Raw genomic sequence first — 22857 nt, forward strand, 5'->3', positions numbered from 1 at the left:
GTTCATTCTTCTGCGTTGGCAGGTCATCCTGGAATCTTTGGTACCAGGGATTTGGTGGCAAGGTCCTTCTGGTGGCCTTCCCTGTCACGAGATGTGCGAGGCTTTGAGCAGTCTTGTGACGTTTGTGCTCGGGCCAAGCCTTGTTGTTCTCGGGCTAGTGGATTGTTGTTACCCTTGCCTATCCCGAAGAGGCCTTGGACGCACATCTCGATGGATTTTATTTCGGATCTGCCTGTTTCTCGGAAGATGTCTGTCATCTGGGTGGTGTGTGACCGTTTCTCTAAGATGGTCCATCTGGTTCCCTTGCCTAAGTTGCCTTCTTCTTCCGAGTTGGTTCCTCTGTTTTTTCAAAATGTTGTTCGTTTGCATGGTATTCCTGAGAATATCGTTTCTGACAGAGGGACCCAATTCGTGTCTAGATTTTGGCGGGCATTCTGTGCTAGGATGGGCATAGATTTGTCTTTTTCGTCTGCTTTCCATCCTCAGACTAATGGCCAGACCGAGCGGACTAATCAGACCTTGGAGACATATTTGAGGTGTTTTGTGTCTGCGGATCAGGATGATTGGGTTGCTTTTTTGCCTTTGGCGGACTTCGCCCTCAATAATCGGGCCAGCTCTGCCACCTTGGTGTCCCCGTTTTTCTGTAATTTGGGGTTTCATCCTCGATTTTCCTCCGGTCAAGTGGAATCTTCGGATTGTCCTGGAGTGGATGCTGTGGTGGAGAGGTTGCATCAGATTTGGGGGCAGGTGGTGGACAATTTGAAGTTGTCCCAGGAGAAGACTCAGCTTTTTGCCAACCGCCGTCGTCGTGTTGGTCCTCGGCTTTGTGTTGGGGACTTGGTGTGGTTGTCTTCTCGTTTTGTCCCTATGAGGGTTTCTTCTCCTAAGTTTAAGCCTCGGTTCATCGGCCCGTACAAGATATTGGAGATTCTTAACCCTGTGTCCTTCCGTTTGGACCTCCCTGCATCCTTTTCGATTCATAATGTTTTTCATCAGTCATTGTTGCGCAGGTATGAGGTACCGGTTGTGCCTTCCGTTGAGCCTCCTGCTCCGGTGTTGGTTGAGGGTGAGTTGGAGTACGTTGTGGAAAAGATCTTAGACTCTCGTGTTTCCAGACGGAGACTCCAGTATCTGGTCAAATGGAAGGGATACGGTCAGGAGGATAATTCTTGGGTCACTGCCTCTGATGTTCATGCCTCCGATCTTGTCCGTGCCTTTCATAGGGCTCATCCTGATCGCCCTGGTGGTTCTGGTGAGGGTTCGGTGCCCCCTCCTTGAGGGGGGGGTACTGTTGTGAAATTGGATTCTGGGCTCCCCCGGTGGCCACTTGTGGAATTGAACTTGTGTGCATCATCCCCTCTGTTCACCTGCTCCTATCAGGATGTGGGAGTCGCTATATAACCTTGCTCCTCTGTCAGTTTCTTGCCGGTCAACAATGTAATCAGAAGCCTTCTGTGCTTGTTCCTGCTACTAGACAACTCCCAGCTAAGTTGGACTTTTGTCCTTGTGTGTTTTTGCATTTTGTTCCTGTTCACAGCTGCTGTTTCGTTACTGTGTCTGGAAAGCTCTTGTGATCGGAAATTGCCACTCTGGTGTTATGAGTTAATGCTAGAGTCTTAAAGGAATTTCTGGATGGTGTTTTGATAGGGTTTTCTGCTGACCATGAAAGTGTCCTTTCTGTCTTCCTGCTATCTAGAAAGCGGACCTCGATTTTGCTAAACCTATTTTCATACTACGTTTGTCATTTCATCTAAAATCACCGCCAATATATGTGGGGGCCTCTGTCTGCCTTTTGGGAAAATTTCTCTAGAGGTGAGCCAGGACTGTCTTTTCCTCTGCTAGGATTAGGTAGTTCTCCGGCTGGCGCTGGGCATCTAGGGTTAAAAAACGTAGGCATGCTACCCGGCCACTTCTAGTTGTGCGGCAGGTTTAGTTCATGGTCAGTATAGTTTCCATCTTCCAAGAGCTAGTTCTCATATATGCTGGGCTATGTTCTCTCGCCATTGAGAATCATGACAGACGCCTATGAGCAAATAGTGGTCAAAAGCGGAATTACCGCTGTCTGTCGAACGACCTGGTCTGAACAGCGTCCGACATGACACTGGCTTTGCTATTTTACATTACGAGAATCACTTGGGTCCATTTTTCCAAAGGATGGAAAACCCCTTTAGCATTGGAATGACTACAAAGTGTCTTTCAATCATTTTTAGGCAATTTTTTTGGTGTTGGCATTAAATACTCCCAAACTGACAACAAGGAGGCAATAGCTTGGTTTTTATGCATTTTGGCTGATTTTGCATAGGGTAGAAAATGAAATTGGTAAGTCAGTACGGGCCACTATTTCGATGACCTTCACTTGCTTTTGGGTCTTCTAGTGACCCACACAATCTTATGTGTTATATATGATAGCGCAGAACCTTATGAACTTGATGTTGGTATTGTTGATTTCATAGCCTCTTACTATGGTGTCGGTTTCATTACGAACCTTGATCCAAAAAAAGGCTATTGTAATTTTTTCTTTGTGAAATATTCAGTAGAATAGAAATGTCACAAATGTTGCTGGTCACCATACTGATCATAGGCTTAAGCTTGCGTTCCTGTATATTCCAGTGCTGTAGTCTGAATTCTGTAGGATTTATAACTGAAATGTCCCAACCTATTCAGTGACAACAAGACTGACCACCATATCTGATGACAAGCAGTAGGACCGTAAGTGCAGCTCTGAGGTGTGATGGACGATCAACCATTGCTGTGTGACAGTAATGAGATGCCTTATAAAGTTACTCAACATTTCTGGAGATTATATAAGTAATATAGTTCACACATGAGGACATAGCTTTTAATTCTCAAGGGTTTAGGGTGTAGAGCTTTGTTATTAGAGCAGATTATTATGGGAGCAGATCTTACGGTGCCAGTCAATGAGCCCTTAATGGTGCTGCAATCCTAAAGGTGGGTCCGAGTATCACGCCCTCACCTGGCTTCTTCAAAAATAAAGATAACATGAAGAGCTTTATTCACTGTCCCAATCAATCCTACAACATAAAACCTCTGAGGTTACACCTAACACCCATCCGCGGAGAAACCACCTGGTGTGGACTTTATCAGCACTTGGGGAAAAAAAATGATAATCTTCTTGGAGAAACGTGATAACTGCTAGCGGATAGTAATAGCCATGCTGTGTGGTGTAACAGCATCATGCTCTTTGCGCTCCATGCCTTGATCATTAGGTCATAGTAGATTAACAATGACTTTCCATATCCTCCATGATTACCGAGACACTGTTTATAGGATCGGCTGTGACCAGCTACTTATAAAACCATTTGCAGCCCTTGAGGAGAACAATGTGTTTGCATATGGCACAGTATAATAAAAAAAAGTTATGTCCTTCCAGCCAAATAATCCCGCTCCATCCAGCCAAAACATACTGAAAAGGCTTTTTAGTCTCTTGAAGCTCCACTTGATATGAGGTTAGTATGTACCCACTTAAAATTAGGCTATTGCTCTTACAAACTGTAATGAGGCAATTTATTCTTTTATTTTAATGCATAGATACTTAAAGACAATGATATTCTATTATTACATCAGCTACATTTCATTTCATACGAGGTGTGATCAGAAGTGTATATCCTAATATAGTAACACGATGGCAAAACAAGTCACGTCATGATTAGCAACAGCTTATTTACCATGGATTGAAAGAAGGTGCCAAGGTAAAAAGCATGGTAGGGCACACCATACACTTTAAATAAAAATAATGGACAATGTCGTGTGATCATCATTTGAAGAGAACTTGTCAGAAATGCTTACCCCCCATTTATATGATTGAATTATCTTTTAAGGTGTTACACATTTGATCCCATTAAGTGCTGCTCCAGCAGCGAGAAATCCCATTTTGAAGCTGTGCCTGGAAGTGTATTGGAGCATGACAATGCACTTTTAGCTCCTCGGCCCCACACTGTATTTCCTACCTAGCGTCACCCTCCCCTGGATGATTGACAGGTTGCTTGTTCCAGCGCATGGCCGTCGGATGGGTCCTTGAGGGGACATAAGTATCATCGCGGTTTGTAGCTTTGGTGATGTGAGCTCGGAAAGCATGCTCCAGCACATATAGTGCCGAGAGAGTTATTAGGGCATTCCAGGAACGGGTTTTACGAGCAGTCAAAAGAAATGGGTGGGAACGACTGCTCACATATCTCAACTCCAAGGGTGTGGTTTGACAGATAAGATAGAGAAGGAGTGTCTCAAGATGTGTGGATCTCCTGAGTGTTGGTCTGTGCTAAGTAAGGCCTAAAGAACTGGAAACTATCCTATCCACTATCCTATATTGCATGGACTTTTTACTTTGTGTTTTCACTTTGCTCCAGAAACGGCTGTTCTTTTGCTTTGCTGAGAGGCTTATACACTCTTAATAAACCTGCCTGGACATTTCACCAATACCGCTTCCTGTGCCTACGTCAACCGCAGCTGAGTGAGTACAAACCTCTACACCTACCAATCAACCGGAGGAGAGCGAGCTGCTCTAAACAAGGATTACAGTGTGAGGCTGAGAGGCTAGACATGCATCATTACGCCCCAATGCACTTCCAGACAACTTCAAAATGCTATTTCAAAGTGAAAAAATAGTTTTTGGGGGTCATAAATGGACTTATTGGCTTATTTCTCAGGGCTATACAGACATACAAATGGCTTGAGGGGTAAAAATTTCTGACATGTTCCCTTTTAAATTATATAAATTAACAATGTCTGAAGATCTGTCATGTTAGATTCTTTTGTAACTGTCACGTAGAAGAAAAGTCCAAGCAGGTGTCAAAGGGCAAAGAAGTCACCAATTCAAGGAATCCTTTTGAATAAGGTAACCAAAAAATAAACAGGTGTCAGCATCCACCAACATGATACAAAAAGTGAGAAACTGTATTCCTTCAATGTGAATGGGAGATAAAGTACACCGCTGATCAGTGGTCGTTGGTCTGCCTATGATGGCTTATTGGTGACTTGTATCATCAATTTTTTTCACCCTTAGACTTAGACAACTCCTTTAACGAAAGATAGATAGATACCGTATATACTCGAGTATAAGCCGACCCGAGTATAAGCCGACCCCCCTAATTTTGCCACAAAAAACTGGGAAAACTTATTGACTCGAGTATAAGCCTAGGGGGGAAAATGCAGCAGGTACCGGTGAATTTCAAAATTAAAAATAGATACTCCATACCGTTCATTATGGCCCCATAGATGCTCCACATAAAGCTGTGCCACATATAATGCTCTGCACCGTTCATTATGGCCCCATAGATGCTCCACATAAAGCTGTGCCATATATACAATGCTCTGCACCATTGACCCATAGATGCTCCACATAAAGCTGTGCCATATATACAATGCTCTGCACCGTTGCCCCATAGATACTCCACATAAAGCTGTGCCATATATACAATGCTCTGCACCGTTGCCCCATAGCTGTGCCATATATATAGTGCTCTGCACCGTTGCCCCATAGCTGTGCCATATATATAGTGCTCTGCACCGTTGCCCCATAGCTGTGCCATATATATAGTGCTCTGCACCGTTGCCCCATAGCTGTGCCATATAGTGCTCTGCACCGTTGCCCCATAGCTGTGCCATATAGTGCTCTGCACCGTTATTGCCCCATAGCTGTGCCATATAGTGCTCTGCACCGTTATTGCCCCATAGCTGTGCCATATAGTGCTCTGCACCGTTATTGCCCCATAGCTGTGCCATATAGTGCTCTGCACCGTTGCCCCATAGCTGTGCCATATACTGCTCTGCACCGTTGCCCCACAGCTGTGCCATATAGTGCTCTGCACCGTTGCCCCATAGCTGTGCCATATCGTGCTCTGCACCGTTATTGCCCCATAGCTGTGCCATATAGTGCTCTGCACCATTGCCCCATAGCTGTGCCATATACTGCTCTGCACCGTTGCCCCATAGCTGTGCCATATAGTGCTCTGCACCGTTGCCCCATAGCTGTGCCATATAGTGCTCTGCACCGTTATTGCCCCATAGCTGTGCCACATAGTGCTCTGCACCATTGCCCCATAGCTGTGCCATACAGTGCTCTGCACCATTATTGCCCCATAGCTGTGCCATACAGTGCTCTGCACCATTATTGCCCCATAGCTGTGCCATATAGTGCTCTGCACCATTGCCCCATAGCTGTGCCATACAGTGCTCTGCACCATTATTGCCCCATAGCTGTGCCATATAGTGCTCTGCACCATTGCCCCATAGCTGTGCCATACAGTGCTCTGCACCATTATTGCCCCATAGCTGTGCCATATAGTGCTCTGCACCATTGCCACATAGCAGTGCCATACAGTGCTCTGCACCATTATTGCCCCATAGCTGTGCCATATAGTGCTCTGCACCGTTGCCCCATAGCTGTGCCATATAATGCTCTGCACCGTCCATTATTGCCCCATAGCTGTGCCATATAGTGCTCTGCACCGTCCATTATTGCCCCATAGCTGTGCCATATAGTGCTCTGCACCGTTGCCCCATAGATAGCTGTGCCATATAATGCTCTGCACCGTTGCCCCATAGCTGTGCCATACAGTGCTCTGCACCATTATTGCCCCATAGCTGTGCCATATAGTGTTCTGCACCGTTGCCCCATAGATAGCTGTGCCATATAATGCTCTGCACCGTTGCCCCATAGCTGTGCCATATAGTGCTCTGCACCGTCCATTATTGCCCCATAGCTGCTGCTGCTGCAATAAAATAATAAAACACATACTCACCTCTCTTGCTTGCAGCTCCTCGGCGCCATCTTCCCGGCGTCTCTCTGCACTGACTGATCAGGCAGAGGGCGGCGCGCACACTATATGCGTCATCGCACCCTCTGACCTGCACAGTCAGTGCAGAGAGACGCCGGGAAGATGGTGCGACGCCCGGCGTGTGGAACGAGGACAGGTGAATATGCGATACTTACCTGCTCCCGGCGTCCCGCTCCTTCCCCCAGACAGCTGGTCTTCGGTGCCGCAGCCTCTTCCTCTATCAGCGGTCACCGGCACCGCTCATTAGAGAAATGAATTATGCGGCTCCGCCCCTATGGGAGGTGGAGCAGCCTATTCATTTCTCTAATGAGCGGTCCCACGTGACCGCTCAGGGGAAGAGGCTGCGGCACCCGGAGACCGTGGGACGGGCAGGGGGAGCGTCAGGATCGCCGGGACTAGGTAAGTATGCCTCAGCGCCCTCTTCCCCTCACCCGCCGACCACACCACCGATCATGACTCGAGTATAAGCCGAGAGGGGCACTTTCAGCCCAAAAATTTGGGCTGAAAATCTCGGCTTATACTCGAGTATATACGGTAGATAGATAGATAGATAGATAGATAGATAGATAGATAGATAGATAGATAGATAGACACTGCTCAAAAAAATAAAGGGAACACTTAAACAACAGAATATAACTCCAAGTAAATCAAGCTTCTGTGAAATCAAACTGTCCACTTAGGAAGCAACACTGATTGACAATCAATTTCACATGCTGTTGTGCAAATGGAACAGACAACAGATGGAAATTATTGGCAATTATCAAGACACACTCAATAAAGGAGTGGTTCTGCAGGTGGGGACCACAGATCACACCTCAGTACCAATGCTTTCTGGCTGATGTTTTGGTCACTTTTGAATGTTGGTTGTGCTTTCACACTTGTGGTAGCCTGAGACGGAATCTACAACCCACACAAGTGGCTCAGGTAGTGCAGCTCATCCAGGATGGCACATCATTGCGCGCTGTGGCAAGGTTTGCTGTGTCTGTCAGCGTAGTGTCCAGAGGCTGGAGGCGCTACCAGGAGACAGGCCAGTACACCAGGAGATGTGGAGAAGGCCGTAGGAGGGCAACAACCAAGCAGCAGGACCGCTGCCTCAGCCTTTGTGCAAGGAGGAACAGGAGGAGCACTGCCAGAGCCCTGCAAAATGACCTCCAGCAGGCCACAAATGTGCATGTATCTGCACAATCGGTTAGAAACCGACTCCATGAGGATGGTTTGAGTGCCCGACAACCACAGATGGGGGTTGTGCTCACAGCCCTACACCGTGCAGGATGCTTGGCATTTTCCACAGAACACCAGGATTGGCAAATTCGCCACTGGCGCCCTGTGCTCTTCACAGATGAAAGCAGGTTCACACTGAGCACATGTGACCGACGTGACTGGAGTCTGGAGACACCGTGGAGAGTGGTCTGCTGCCTGCAACATCCTTCAGCATGACCGGTTTGGCAGTGGGTCAGTAATGGTGTGGGGTGGCATTTCTTTGGAGGGCCGCACAGCCCTCCATGTGCTCGCCAGAGGTAGCCTGACTGCCATTAGGTACCGAGATGAGATCCTCAGACCCCTTGTGAGACCATATGCTGGTGATGCTGGTGCGGTTGGACCTGGGTTCCTCCTAATGCAGGACAATGCCAGACCTCATGTGGCTGGAGTGTGTCAGCAATTCCTGCAAGATGAAGGCATTGAAGCTATGGACTGGCCCAACCGTTCCCCAGACCTGAATCCGATTGAACACATCAGGGACATCATGTCTCGCACCATCCACCACCGTCACCTTGCACCACAGACTATCCAGGAGTTGGCGGATGCTTTAGTCCAGGTGTGGGAGGAGATCCCTCAGGAGACCATCCGCCGCCTCATCAGGAGCATGCCCAGGCGTTGTAGGGAGGTCATACAGGCACATGGAGGCCACACACACAACTGAACATCATTTCCTTGTCTTGAGGCATTTCCACTGAAGTTGGATCAGCCTGTAATTTGATTTTCCACTTTGATTTTGAGTATCATTCCAAATCCAGACCTCCGTGGGATATTCATTTTGATTTACATTTATCATCTTTATGTTTTATTGTTCTCAACACATTCCACTATGTAATGAATAAAGATTTGCAACTGAAATACTTAATTTAGTCATTCAGTGATATCTAGGATGTGGGATTTTAGTGTTCCCTTTATTTTTTTAGCAGTGTACATAGAGATTATGTGTGTATATATATATATATATATATATATATATATATATATATATATATATATATATATATATATATATAATCTCTCCTGTGAATGTAGGTTGTGACAATCTGTATAGGAGCCACATGTAACACAGTTTATTGTTTAATCTGCGAGAACAGGCTCAGGACGGATACACAGATCTGTTTAAAAAAAAAAAAGGGATGTGTGTATTTTCCATTAAATGTGTTCTGTGCTTTGGAAAGTTATTTTCTTCTATATGACACTTACTAAAGAATCTAATAGGGCACATCATCGGACATTGTCAACAGATATCATTTTAAATGATGATCACCCGAAATTCGCCATTATTTTTATTTTTTAATTTAAAAGGGTTGTTCACTATTTGCACAACCCCTTCTTAAAAGAAACAGGGCCCCACAGAAAATAAAAGATTGTCCCAGCGATGCGGGGGGAGTGTTAGGCTACGTTCACACGATCCGTTTTTTGCTGCGGATCCGTAGCGGAATTGCAGCTACGGATCCGCAGCCGTTTTCCATGCAGGGTACAGTACAATGTTACCCTATGGAAAACAAAACCCGCTGTGCCGACGATCCTTTTTTTCGCTGGAAAATCCGCGCGGATTTGCCAACGGAAAAAAGAAGTACCATGTCAATTCTTTCAGCGGATTCCGCTGCGGGTTTCCAACAGCACCAATAGGAAACTGCAGTTGGAAACCCGCAGTGGAATCCGCAGAAGAAAAAGGACACAAATCCGCCGAGAGAAGCACCGCCGTTTTCCACTGCGGATTTCCCCGAAAAAGGACCGGAAAAATCCGCAGTGAAAAACGGATCGTGTGAACGTAGCCTCAGAGGGCGTTCTCGTGACGTCAGCACCCAATCAAATGCCGGGGCCCTGCGCAGGTGGGGGACCCACTCACCGTCGGGGACACCGGCGCGCTATAGGGGCCCGGTCCCTATAACAGTGCCCGCAAGTGGGCCCCCCACTTGCTCAGGGCCCTGGCACTTGCGATACTCACCTCTCTCTGTTCCACCGCTGCAGCGTCTTCCGCATCCTCTGACTCCGACGTTCTGGTCAGAGGGCGCGATGGCGTCACATCTGTGCGCCCTCTGCCTGAACAGTCACAGTGCAGAGAGCCAGAAGCGAGGAGAGGTGAGGATTTTATTTTTTAGGTTTTTTTTTTTTTTTTTTTTTAAGGGCCAATTCCACATGAGACATCTTATGGGGCCAATTCCATATGGAGCATCTTACGAGGCCAATTATATATGGAGCATCATATGGGGCCCATCATAAACTGGAGTATTATATCGTGCCCATCATATACTGAAGCATTATATCGTGCCCATCATATACTGGAGCATTATATTGTGCCCATCATATACTGGAGCATTATATCGTGCCCATCATATATCGTATGGAACATTATAATGGGGCTCATTATACTGTATGAAGCAATACATGGGACATTATTTTGTATGGAGCACTATGTGGTGCCCATAATACTATATAGAGGACTATAGGTGTCTGAGTCTTGAGCTATTGATATCACTCATGTAATGTAAGAAGTGAAATCTTTGGCAATGTACTATACCTATATTTCTCTGCCATATCTTTGTATCATGAATTGTGGCATGTGTTAAAGGGCCCCACTGAGACTCTTTTGTCCGGGGTCCACGAAAACCAGCCAATCAGCAGCCCCTAGTAGGCTGCAGTGCTTACACTACACATGGACATCAGAGAGAAGGGTGAGTGAAGAAGCCTATTAGTGCCCACTGATTAACTGCATAACTCAAGTGACATAATGTCATAAGAGTGGCCGCAGACACAGCGCCAACATAGCAGAATCAGTGCGTATAAAACGTTTTTAATTTAACGGGACCATGTATAATTTAAGGGGTTGTCCAAGTAGTGAACAACCCCTATATAATGTGTGTGCCTAACCTTATTTTTCAAGTGAAAGTGATAAACTGCAGCATAAGGAATGTATGAGACTGCAGTGTTCCACCTGGTACACTGATTATAGCCTTACACAGGTCAAGAATCGTTCAGTCCTAGCCAACCACTACACTTTCCTCCTTTTTGTTCATCCTTATCTGTTGCTGAAGCACTGAGTTAAGGCTAAAGACTTGCACCTTTACAGTCAGGTCAGGATGTTTCAGGAGCAACAAGACCATGAACCTCCAGCATATAAGACGGATAGATGCAGACAAGGAAACAGAACCAACAATTTATTGACTAGGAGGAAAACAAACAAAAAAAATTGTGTTTCTTTTACAATTTATCTGAAAAACAAAAATAAAAACTGGAGCTCAAAGCAGCTTTACCTGGCATTGCTCAGGTGAGTAGAAGACAATCCTCAGACTATGATAGAAGTCTTCATCTCTGCCAAGTAAAATTGGAAGAAGCCAAACCGGCCCTGACCTCTTACCGTGGGGTCTCACGGCCCAGATCATACTTATGAAAACATCTGCTATTCAGTAGACACATCAGAAATTTCCAAGAACTGGCAATGCTCCAAGATAAACCTTGCTTGAATAAGCTTAATGAAAGTCAGAGACACTAAAGAGATTAAGTGCGTGTCAGCAGGAGAGCTTTTACTGTTTTATGGCAAAGGCAATAATCTCTATAGCAGTTCAATTGCAATCTTGAAGACTGCAAAAAGAATCTGTGAACTGGGCCTAATCATCAAACCTCTGTATAGGGGGCAAAGTGACATCAGTGCCAAACAGTGACTATAAAGTGCTATCTGCAGCCTATTTTATGGTCCACGGGTCCCCTGCTTAAAGAGAACCAAACTAGATAATTGACATATTCCTAAGCGTCCATCAGCCAGCGGTCTGCGCTTCCCCTCAAAATAGTGTACCCAAAATCAATTAAAAATCTCCTTGGTCCATATCAAAACCTATGTAGAGTAACATAACACATAGGAGGAGGGGACGCGCAGCTGTATTTCTCGCTCTGTCAGACCTGCAATACATCGGCAAATATGACCCTGACAAGAGAGGATGAGCGAGACATTACTATGACACAGCGGCATACACCTGGGGGTTCAAGCACTGCCTTTCCGGGAACGGTCAGTCACCATTACATCAGTCTACGTATAAATCCCCACACAGTGAAGCATCATAAAGAGGAGAGATGAAAGAGTAAAGGAGGGAGACATCCGTCAGTTCTACCATCACGCCAGGAAGAGTCGGATACTCAAGTATGAATAAAGAACATAGAGACAAGAACAGGGTTCCCATATTAAAGCTTCAGCTTTTGCAGTAGCCTCCAGCCAAGTTATCATTCTTCTTTTTCATGGTGCTTTTTTTGGGAAAAAAACACTCAAAAAGGAAGGATAGTAAATAAATGAGAATAAAAAAAATATATACAGGTCCTTCTCAAACAATTAGCATATAGTGTTAAATTTCATTATTTACCATAATGCAATGATTACAATTAAACTTTCATATATTATAGATTCATTATCCACCAACTGAAATTTGTCAGGTCTTTTATTGTTTTAATACTGATGATTTTGGCCTACAACTCCTGATAACCCAAAAAACCTGTCTCAATAAATTAGCATATCAAGAAAAGGTTCTCTAAACGACCTATTACCCTAGTCTTCTGAATCAACTAATTAACTCTAAACACATGCAAAAGATACCTGAGGCTTTTAAAAACTCCCTGCCTGGTTCATTACTCAAAACCCCCATCATGGGTAAGACTAGCGACCTGACAGATGTCAAGAAGGCCATCATTGACACCCTCAAGCAAGAGGGTAAGACCCAGAAAGAAATTTCTCAACAAATAGGCTGTTCCCAGAGTGCTGTATCAAGGCACCTCAATGGTAAGTCTGTTGGAAGGAAACAATGTGGCAGAAAACGCTGTACAACGAGAAGAGGTGACCGGACCCTGAGGAAGATTGTGGAGAAGGACCGATTCCAGACCTTGGGGAACCTGAGGAAGCAGTGGACTGAGTCTGGTGTGGAAACATCCAGAGCCACCGTGCACAGGCGTGTGCAGGAAATGGGCTACAGGTGCCGCATTCCCCAGGTAAAGCCACTTTTGAACCATAAACAGCGGCAGAAGCGCCTGACCTGGGCTACAGAGAAGCAGCACTGGACTGTTGCTAAGTGGTCCCAAGTACTTTTTTCTGATGAAAGCAAATTTTGCATGTCATTCGGAAATCAAGGTGCCAGAGTCTGGAGGAAGACTGGGGAGAAGGAAATGCCAAAATGCCTGAAGTCCAGTGTCAAGTACCCAGTCAGTGATGGTGTGGGGTGCCATGTCAGCTGCTGGTGTTGGTCCACTGTGTTTCATCAAGGGCAGGGTCAATGCAGCTAGCTATCAGGAGATTTTGGAGCACTTCATGCTTCCTGGCACCTGCTCACAGTGCCAAAACCACTGGTAAATGGTTTACTGACCATGGTATTACTGTGCTCAATTGGCCTGCCAACTCTCCTGACCTGAACCCCATAGAGAATCTGTGGGATATTGTGAAGAGAAAGTTGAGAGACGCAAGACCCAACACTCTGGATGAGCTTAAGGCCGCTATTGAAGCATCCTGGGCCTCCATAACATCTCAGCAGTGTCACAGGCTGATTGCCTCCATGCCACGCCGCATTGAAGCAGTCATTTCTGCCAAAGGATTCCCGACCAAGTATTGAGTGCATAAATGAACATTATTATTTGATGGTTTTTTTGTTTGTTATTAAAAAACACTTTTATTTGATTGGACGGTTGAAATATGCTAATTTATTGAGACAGGTTTTTTGGGTTATCAGGAGCTGTAGGCCAAAATCATCAGTATTAAAACAATAAAAGACCTGACAAATTTCAGTTGGTGGATAATGAATCTATAATATATGAAAGTTTAATTGTAATCATTACATTATGGTAAATAATGAAATTTAACACTATATGCTAATTTTTTGAGAAGGACCTGTATATTATATATGTGTATGTATATAACTTATGCTTTGCGTTTTGAAATCTATAGCAAGTCCTGTGATAACGTTCTCCATAAAGGTGGTACTATGAGCATTTCCTATACATGTATCTATAAAAGAAAATGGACCTTACGGAGGATGAAGATTACAGAAAGTATTAAAAGTGTGTACAGATCTTCTTTCCTCCAGAGCACAATGCTGCCAGACAAGCATTATGTTAAGAGGGGGAAAAAAAGGATCCAGCTCAACAGACGTAAAATCTTCCATTTTATTTGGAAAGTATTACAAACAGTGTATCCAAGAATCGTCCATAAGCATAAACACCAACGCGTTTCCGATGCTTACGGCACCCTTACTCATGGTGACCAGGCCTATGGGCAATTTTCTGATACAATGATGTTGCACTACTTTCCAAATAAAAATTAAGAATTTATATCCGTTGCACTGGATCCTTTTTTTTCTCTGAACATGATGGCTAATCTCATTCCAGGCATTAACTGTTTTTGAGCTCCAGAGAGAAATAGGCAGTGAGGGTGAGCTGGCTTCCTCTTTTCCCTTTGCTTCAAAAGACGGCGTCATGGTTGCACCACTGGTCCTACTTTTTCGCTCACAAATGCTGCTAGCAGTGACATCTTTACCTCTGCAGCATTGTAGTATAACTGGCGAACTAAATCTAGTGGGATCCAGCGATCTGGCCCCCTACACAATGACATTTCCATCTTATATAGCAAAGAGCTTGCAAGTGCAAACTTCATTCTTAGGTGGCCGGTAACCTGGGCAACAAGCAGTAAACAAGTGCTGGGGTTAGGTAAGCCAAACCACCGTCTCAATTTCCCTGACTCCATAGCACTGGTCACTATAGAGCATGTACATAAAGTGCAGCACAGATTCATCTCAACTAAAGGCCGAGATCCTTAGATCAGGCACAGAACAGACATTTATAGGACATTTCATAACTTTCCCAAAATCCTATGAAAACAATTATAGCACATCCTGCACTGAACTACTGATCCAAATTTATTATATATTTTAGGAGTCGGAGTTGGTCCATTTGATACCGACTCCACCAAAATGGACACTGACTCCGACGAACCGCAGTACACTATAGAATTTAAGATCCCTCTGTTCTAAAGAATGGAGAGGATTTTTAATAATAAGTAAATTGCACAGTAGCTTGTCTTTATAATCTTAATCACTAATGATAATGAGATAACCCCTTTAAGTGGTGTCAATGTATATTAGCAAACAAGGAGAAAGGGAATGAGCCCAAGGGTTACAGAAACAACACATCTTATTGTCGAAGATGGAAAAACTAGGCACTGTAATGGTGGCTCCATTTTTATCTTCTATGTTATTGCCTCTCTTTGTTGTATGGACACCGAGTGACGAATGCAATTTTTCCCCATTCAAAAAATAAATAAATGCAAACTTTTTGGCAGTTTTCAGTCATAAAGAAAAAAGTTAAGGTTTTAATTGTTCAAGATCTGGATACCAAAGAAGTGAGAGAGTTGGAAGTAGGAAAGGGAAGGGTTGAGTACATCAAGAGATGCTGTTAGCAAATATTGAAGAGTCATGTCTAAATCGACATTTTCTTGTGTAAGGCAATGTGTAGGCAGATTGACCTGTCACTAAAGTTAATCAGTATCACACTACAAAAAACAGAGGTCACTGGGTATAAGCATATCTACATACCGTACATATCAACTAAGGAAACAAGTAATAACAGAAGGGCCATAAATACTCTATATAGTCTAAAAGTCTACATACCGCACCCATTCACATAGTTTATATGCACACTCAAGTGCATAGTAGAAAAAATGCAAGAACTTCCGGCCACCGCTGTTGAGGTTAAAAGCTGATCAGTGTGGGTGCCGGGTGTTGCACCCCCATAATCAGATATTGATGATTTATACGAAATAAAAATAAAAAGGTAGTGGCCAGCCCCTTTAATATAAGCCTATACCTCACACCAAAAATATTAGAACTTCCATAAAACCTGCTAAACCTAAAAGGGCAAGATTAAAAAATCATGTTTTCTTACAAAATTAGGTACGCACCAGTCCTCAGGTTATATGCGGTGCTACAGGTCAACAACACAATGGAGCTGAACTACATCACACATCCCAAGGACACGAGTGGTGCTGTTTTGCTAATCCTGTACAAACCTTTTGATGATGCCCATAAGGGTCAGTATGCATCCTTTGCACAACTGATCTGCCGTTAAATGTCTCGGATTCTATTATGACACAGACCAATACCTGATTTTTGTGGCTTCTCTTGCAATAACATTTCTTAAGAAGGGTAAACTGGCTCTGCTCATTTCCTCAGTGGAAGGCGAGTAGGCCCGGTGAAGTCACATCTACAGATCAGCGTGCACATAAAGCACGTATCATGCTCCTGTCCTAGTCTAATGAATTATAATAGTTCCCTAAATCAGTGTTCTATCACAGGACTCTAATACCCATAACCTGTAATATTACAAGCACCTAGGCCCAGGTGAATAAATCAATCATCACACTGTGTGACAGAGAGTTCCATAGTCTCAGCAATGTCAGACTTCTAAACTGGCGTTCGCCCCAATGCTTATATACAGTCAAACAGCCAGGGGGCCATCTTTTTTATATACACCTTTGCCTAATGTTTCCTTCGACACTAAACTGCCATTTATTTCCCAATAGGAATCAGATTTTGTCTATTGAGCTTACGATTGGTAAATGTAGAGATCTGACATTTATTCGTCACCGCACAGATCAGCCATGACAACTTCTATGACAACTCTTCATCGATGGTACTAGTCAGTTTACATGCTATACACTCTTATGTGTCGGATTTGGGCTTCTTGGGTTATGGAGGTGATGACTCCTGTAGCGTTTCACCTACTACGTGTCTTGGGGGACACTCGCTTGGCACGAGATTAACGCATTCAGGCTAGGTTTATTTCACATCAGCATAAACCACATCCTCAGAACTTGGTAACAGCTTGAACACCGTCTGCACATATTCAACTTTACCACAGCGTCACTAACCCCAGTTATCATAACACACGGACTCCTGTCCGTTACCTGTTGGCGACCTTCACAGGTTCCTGGACACCTCTTGTCCTCAGAGGTGTCCCATACACAATGTCTCTCTCTGACCCCGGTCAGTATCACACGGATCCCTTTCCGTTACCTGTTGGTGCTGCACAGGTTCTTGGATACCTCTCCTCCACAGAGGTATCCTTCAGACGTTCTCACTGACCCCGGTCAGTATTGCCCACGGTTATCAGACCGTTCCACACGCTGGCATGTGCTGGGTCCAGAGCCCTGCCATGTGCTCTTCAGGGAGACGACACTCCCAACACATGGGCTCTCCAGGACCTTCCAGCACAGACCATTCAGGTCCACACTCCAAGACCATGTGACCAGACCTCAGTCACATTACATACCCATAACCACTCCCCTGGGTGGGAGTGTGGATGTGTGTGGCTAGTTTGACCCGCCCATCTCTCATAACTAGCCCTGCCAGTCTCCCATTAGAACTACACATTTACGTGTGGGACTACAAGTCCCAGACCACAACATAACTTCAGACTGACAACGCAGAGTGTACTCCTCTGCGACACACATACCGGCCATCTACAATTCTGCCGGACTTTGTCTCATCACAATTATGCCTCCAAGTGCATCTTGCAACGCACACACAGCACCCCCTGGCTGTAACATTGGTCACTACACCACACTCCCCTCTTATTTGGTGAGCTTACAGAGTTCACTTTACTCTTTTCCTATGTTCAGATTAGTTTACACTACATACGTTAACATTCATAGTTTTATAGTTTTTATGGTTGAAAGTAGACAAATTCATTGAGGTCAACTTATAGCATAAAATGTATCCAATCCTTCATATACAATGGCAAAAGTTTGGGCATCCCTACTGTTATCATGAATAGTTATGCAAGTTGAAAATGAAATGATCTCTAAAAGGGCTAAAGTTAAAAGATAACATTTCCTGTGAATTGAAGGCAAAAAGGAAAACGGGCCAAGGAAAACGGGCCAATGCAAAGGTTTGGGCATCCTTGGAGATTTGCTTGTTCATATATCTTTGACCCAGGTTTCAGACCTTAATTAGCTTTTTAAGGTTATGGCTTGTTCACTATTATCGTTAAAATTTCCCAGCTTTATAAAAACCCAGCCTCCTCTAACCTTGTGCCAAAAAACTGCAGCTATGGGTTCTTCTAAGCCGCTGTCTAGCACTCTGAAAATGAAAATGGTGGATGTCCACAAAGCAGGAGAAGGCTATAAGAAGAGAGCAAAGGGTTTTCAAATTGCCCTTTCCTCAGTTAAAAATGTAATTAAGAAATGGCAGTTACCAGGAACAGTGGAGGTCAAGAGAAGGTCTGGAAGACCAAGCAAAATTTCAGTGAGAGCTGCTGGCAGGATTGTTAGAGAGGCAAATCAGAACCCATGCTTTAGTACTGCTAAAGACCTTCAGAAAGCTTTAGCAGACTCTGGAGATGTACATTGTTCTACTGTTCAGAGACACCTGCACAAATATGGATTTTATGGAAGAGTCTTCAGAAGAACACCTCTCCTGTGTCCTCACCATAAAATTCAGCGTCAGAAGTATGCAAAAGAACATCTAAACTAGCCTAATGCATTTTTTTAAACAAGCCCTGTGGACCGATGAGGTAAAAATAGAACTCATGGCCACAATGATCAAAAGGTATGTGTGCAGAAAAAAGGGCACAGAATTTCATGGCTACATAGTTAAATAGGTTGAAAAAAGACCTAGGTCCATAAAGTTCAATCTTTTCCCATCAATTGTACATTTCATCACTAATTTAACTATAACCCACAATGTTACATGTATCAAGGAAATCATCCAGACCTTTTTTAAAAGCTGTTATAATTTCTGCCATTATTACCTCCTGTGGACGTCATTCCACAGTCTGACTGCTCTAACTGTAAAGAACCCTTTCCTATTTAGCTGCCGGAATCGCCTTTCTTCCACCCGTAATGAGTGTCTCCTAGTCCTCAGTATGGTCTTTGGAAGGAATAAGTCATGTGCCGTCCTCTGTACTGGCCACACATGTATTTATACATGTAAATGTGATCTCCTCTGAGGCGTCTTTTATCTAAACTAAATAAGCCAAACTTTTCGAACCTCTCCTCATATGAGAGACCTTCCATCTCTTGTAATAATCTAGTTAAAGCCCCTCTTTGAACCGATTTTAAACTTCTGAATACCCTTTTTAAAATGTGGAGCCCAAAACTGGATACCATATTCTAGATGTGGCCTCACCAGTGATTTATAAAGGGGTAATAATACGTTGGGATCGTGGGATTTTGTCTCTTTTTATACATCCTAAAATCTTGTTTGCTTTTGCGGCTGCTGTTTGACATTGAGTACAGCTGCTCAGCTTACCTGTAACCGAAATACCCAAGTCTTTCTCCTGTTCTGTAGTCCCGAGTATACTCCCATTTAATGTATATGCAGCAATAGGACTGCTCTGTCCTTGGTGCATTATTTTACATTTATTTACATTAAACCTCATTTGCCAAGTGTTTGCCCATTCAGACATCTTATCCAGGTCATTTTACAATATTGTAATGTCAAGGTCAGACTTTAATATCCTACATAGTTTGGCGTCGTCAAAGACTGACACTTTACTCAATCCCATCCACAAGGTAATTAATAAAGAGGTTAAAAAGAATCGGTCCAAGCACCGATCCCTGCGGTACCCCACTGCTGACCATATCCTATTTAAAGAACGTACCATCATTTCGGGTGCGGGGCTGGTCCCTGCACTGTGCAGTGCGCAATGTGCACAGTGACAGCACCTGCTCTCATTGGCTCAGATCTGCAGTAATGAGCCAAGAACACAGCGGTGTAATAATACCCTACATGCAGAAAATCAGCGTCGCCCCCGCAGGTGACGTCACTGGTCTCTGCTGGGTATTGTAACACCACTGTGTTGCCAGTTCATTATTGCAGATCTGAGCCGATGACAGCGTGTGCTGTCACTGTGCACATTTCGCACTGTACAGTGCAGGGAACAGTCCCGCCCCCAATATGAACGTCACTAATGATACATCATTTCAGGGAGGGCGCAGAGGCTGTTACATTGACCGCAGCTTCTGCCTCCTACTTTGATCACACTTATTTTGAGTATCCCAAGATGCACTGGGGACTCTCAAACTAATTGTCATCAGATAGGAATACAGGCTCACAAAATAAAGTCCCTCTCAGTATGTTTTTGTAGGAGAGCATTAGAATATACACAATCTTTGCAGATGGTAATGATCAAGCGTTTCACTGAGTTTCCCGTCATTTTGATGACAACTATTGTGACGCATGCAAAGTTATTTTTCCCATAAAAAGTGCCCGCCTATGAAACCTCACAACATCGATATAAACCAAGACTTCATTATCTCTGGGAAAGTTATGAATTTTTGCTAGAAATAAAGATATAGAAACAACACAAAGTCCTTTTCATGAGATATACCCGTTACATAGCACTTCAGTAAAACATTAAAGAAGGACTCATAAAAATGTTTATCCTCTTATTATATTGTAATATGCCTCACATGAGGTACAGAGATATAGCCAGGGAATTGATCTCTGCATGAGAAATGTCCAGTTATCCCTCCTCCCCTCGGAAGAAGCTGGACTTAACGCGCGTCGGGGTTGGAGGGGCACAGGGACGGACATCATGCAGAGATTGATTCTTCAATAAAAGGTATATCCAGTTCATCATTACATTACAAATATGACCATGCTATTTATGCATCTTGTATCTAACATACAGTATGTTATTTAATATAGCGAGAACATATACTGTATATCAATATTTGACATGCGGTTTCCCCCTACTATATCATTCTCACTTGTTAGTGCATCAGTATATTATTGCCTGGCTATATCTGTGTCCCTGATGTGAAGCATTTTTTTATATGTTTTTTAAAGTATGTAACTTTTAATAAAGTTTAATTGATATAATTCATTTAGTTCACTTCTTTATGTCCCGGGGTTTATTGTAATCTTAGGCTGTTGAGCTATTTAGAACTAAGGACAGTAGATTACCCATTCACCACTTATAGTGCAACTTTAAGGTTATTACTTTCTGCCTATATATGAAAAAAAAGCACCGCAATTGTTAGTTTATATTTTTCCTACGTTTCTCTTTATGGTAGGTTGTAAAGTAAGTTTACCAGGTTCCCTCAATGGGTATCCCAGACATTAATATTTATCATCTATCCCTAGTGATCACTAAAGAAGCGGAACCCTGGTCCTCATCTCTTACCCCCAGCACTTGGGAAGGAGTTGGATGGATTGGTGGAGGAGCGTGCCCACTACTGCTCCATACATCTCTTCGGGAGGTATAGGATCCCCAACGTGTGGGCACCATGAACAACGCAGCAAATAAATAACTTGTATGAGATAGACAAATCAACTTCCAAACATCATGGCAAACTACCGCACCTGAACTTCACTCTACCAAAGTCTCTGTATTAAACTATGTTTTTGTCTTTCCATTTTTCTTTCATACTTTGCTGTAAGCATTCATGTAACATTGCAGCAAATAGGTTTGGATTGGGCATGGTCTATCTAAAACTACAGTACAGTTTGCATAGTGCAGTCTCATTTACACATTGCAAAGCCTCTTCAGAGAGGAAGAGGACTAGAACTCTAGTGCCACCTATAGGAAGCAGCAATCCTAACAGTCAATACTGACCTTTAAAGGGGATGTATCTAAGCACTAACAGGCAGGTAATTGCAGCTTACCTGCCTGTTGTGCACGACAATGTTCTTCCCCGTCACAGACACTCCTGCCAGGGATTCAGAAGCCTCTGCTGATGTCACGACTACATGGCGGAGGCCGAGGTCATTCTGATTTACAGCCGAGTCCCCGCTGTCTAAATGTGGGAGCTGTCAATCAAAATAACCTAGGAAGTCCTGCCCTGTCGTGTTAGAAGAGGGAACCTAATCCCAGGCAGCAACGGTCTGTGACCGATCTGTGCCAGGAAAGAACGGCCCCTTGCACAACAGGCAGGTATGCTGCAATTAGCGCTTAAATAGATTTTTTTTTTTTTTTAAAGTCCTTGATATCTCCTTTAACAAGCCATATGACCTAGGATAAAAGCCAAACTTATCACTCTCCACATGGAGAAACGTTTCCTCTCAGGCCGGGGTCACACTTGCGAGTACAATGCGAGAAACTTGCATGAGTCTCTAACATCAATAACCGGTAATGCCGCTGGCACTCGGGACCGGAGCGTGTGGCTGTATGTATTTCTATGCAGCTGAACGCTCCGGTCCCGAGTGTCGGTGGCAGTGCCGGCTATTGATGCGAGAGACTTGTGCCCCCGGCCTTAGTCTTAAGCCTCTCACCTAGCCAAATTAGATCTCACACTTTGCAATGACGATGGGCAGTGCCCTGAAACACAGTGTCTGCAAATTGAAAATCGGGCTTGGCTTTTATTCTAAGCAAGGCTCGTTAAAAGGTCGATATTGACATTTAGGATTGGTACTTCCAATAGTTGGCTCTAGAGTTCAGGTCCTCTTCCTCTCTGAAGAGGCAGTTTGGATATTTAATTTCCCAGAGGAGCATAGCATGGCATATAAGTCTCCTCACTCTTATGACATGCCAGGCCTGGCTTGTCACGCTCCACAAAGGAAACGTAACCTCTTAGACACATTGCAGAGGAAATATAAGGTTTTGATAATATGTTAGCCATATAATTCTCAGTGGGAGAAACAAAAGGAAACAAGATCTAAAGACTTGTGATGCCACCTACTGGACACAACACACAATAGCAAAAAACTATTCTTTTCATACCATATTCATCACTGAAATGTTAATTGGGTTTTTTGTCCAACAGTAAATCTTATAACAGAAAAATATCTTAAAATGTATACGACAGTCCAGTTCCGTCTATTACCCTACAGCTTTC

The 22857-nt window shown here is 43.9% G+C and overlaps 1 protein-coding gene and 1 long non-coding RNA gene across 2 annotated transcripts in view; one reads left to right on the forward strand and one right to left on the reverse strand.

Moving 5' to 3' along the window:
• Nucleotides 1-22857, reverse strand: part of AP3S2 (adaptor related protein complex 3 subunit sigma 2) — a 92673-nt gene that overhangs the window by 65988 nt on the left and 3828 nt on the right. The window lies entirely within an intron of this gene.
• Nucleotides 2775-21436, forward strand: LOC143773516 (uncharacterized). The gene is made up of 2 exons (XR_013215213.1): nt 2775-3467; nt 21167-21436. It is a non-coding gene; the product is annotated as an uncharacterized LOC143773516 (long non-coding RNA).

This window comes from Ranitomeya variabilis, chromosome 5 (assembly GCF_051348905.1).
Source record: "Ranitomeya variabilis isolate aRanVar5 chromosome 5, aRanVar5.hap1, whole genome shotgun sequence".
Classification (NCBI taxonomy): Eukaryota; Metazoa; Chordata; class Amphibia; order Anura; family Dendrobatidae; genus Ranitomeya; species Ranitomeya variabilis.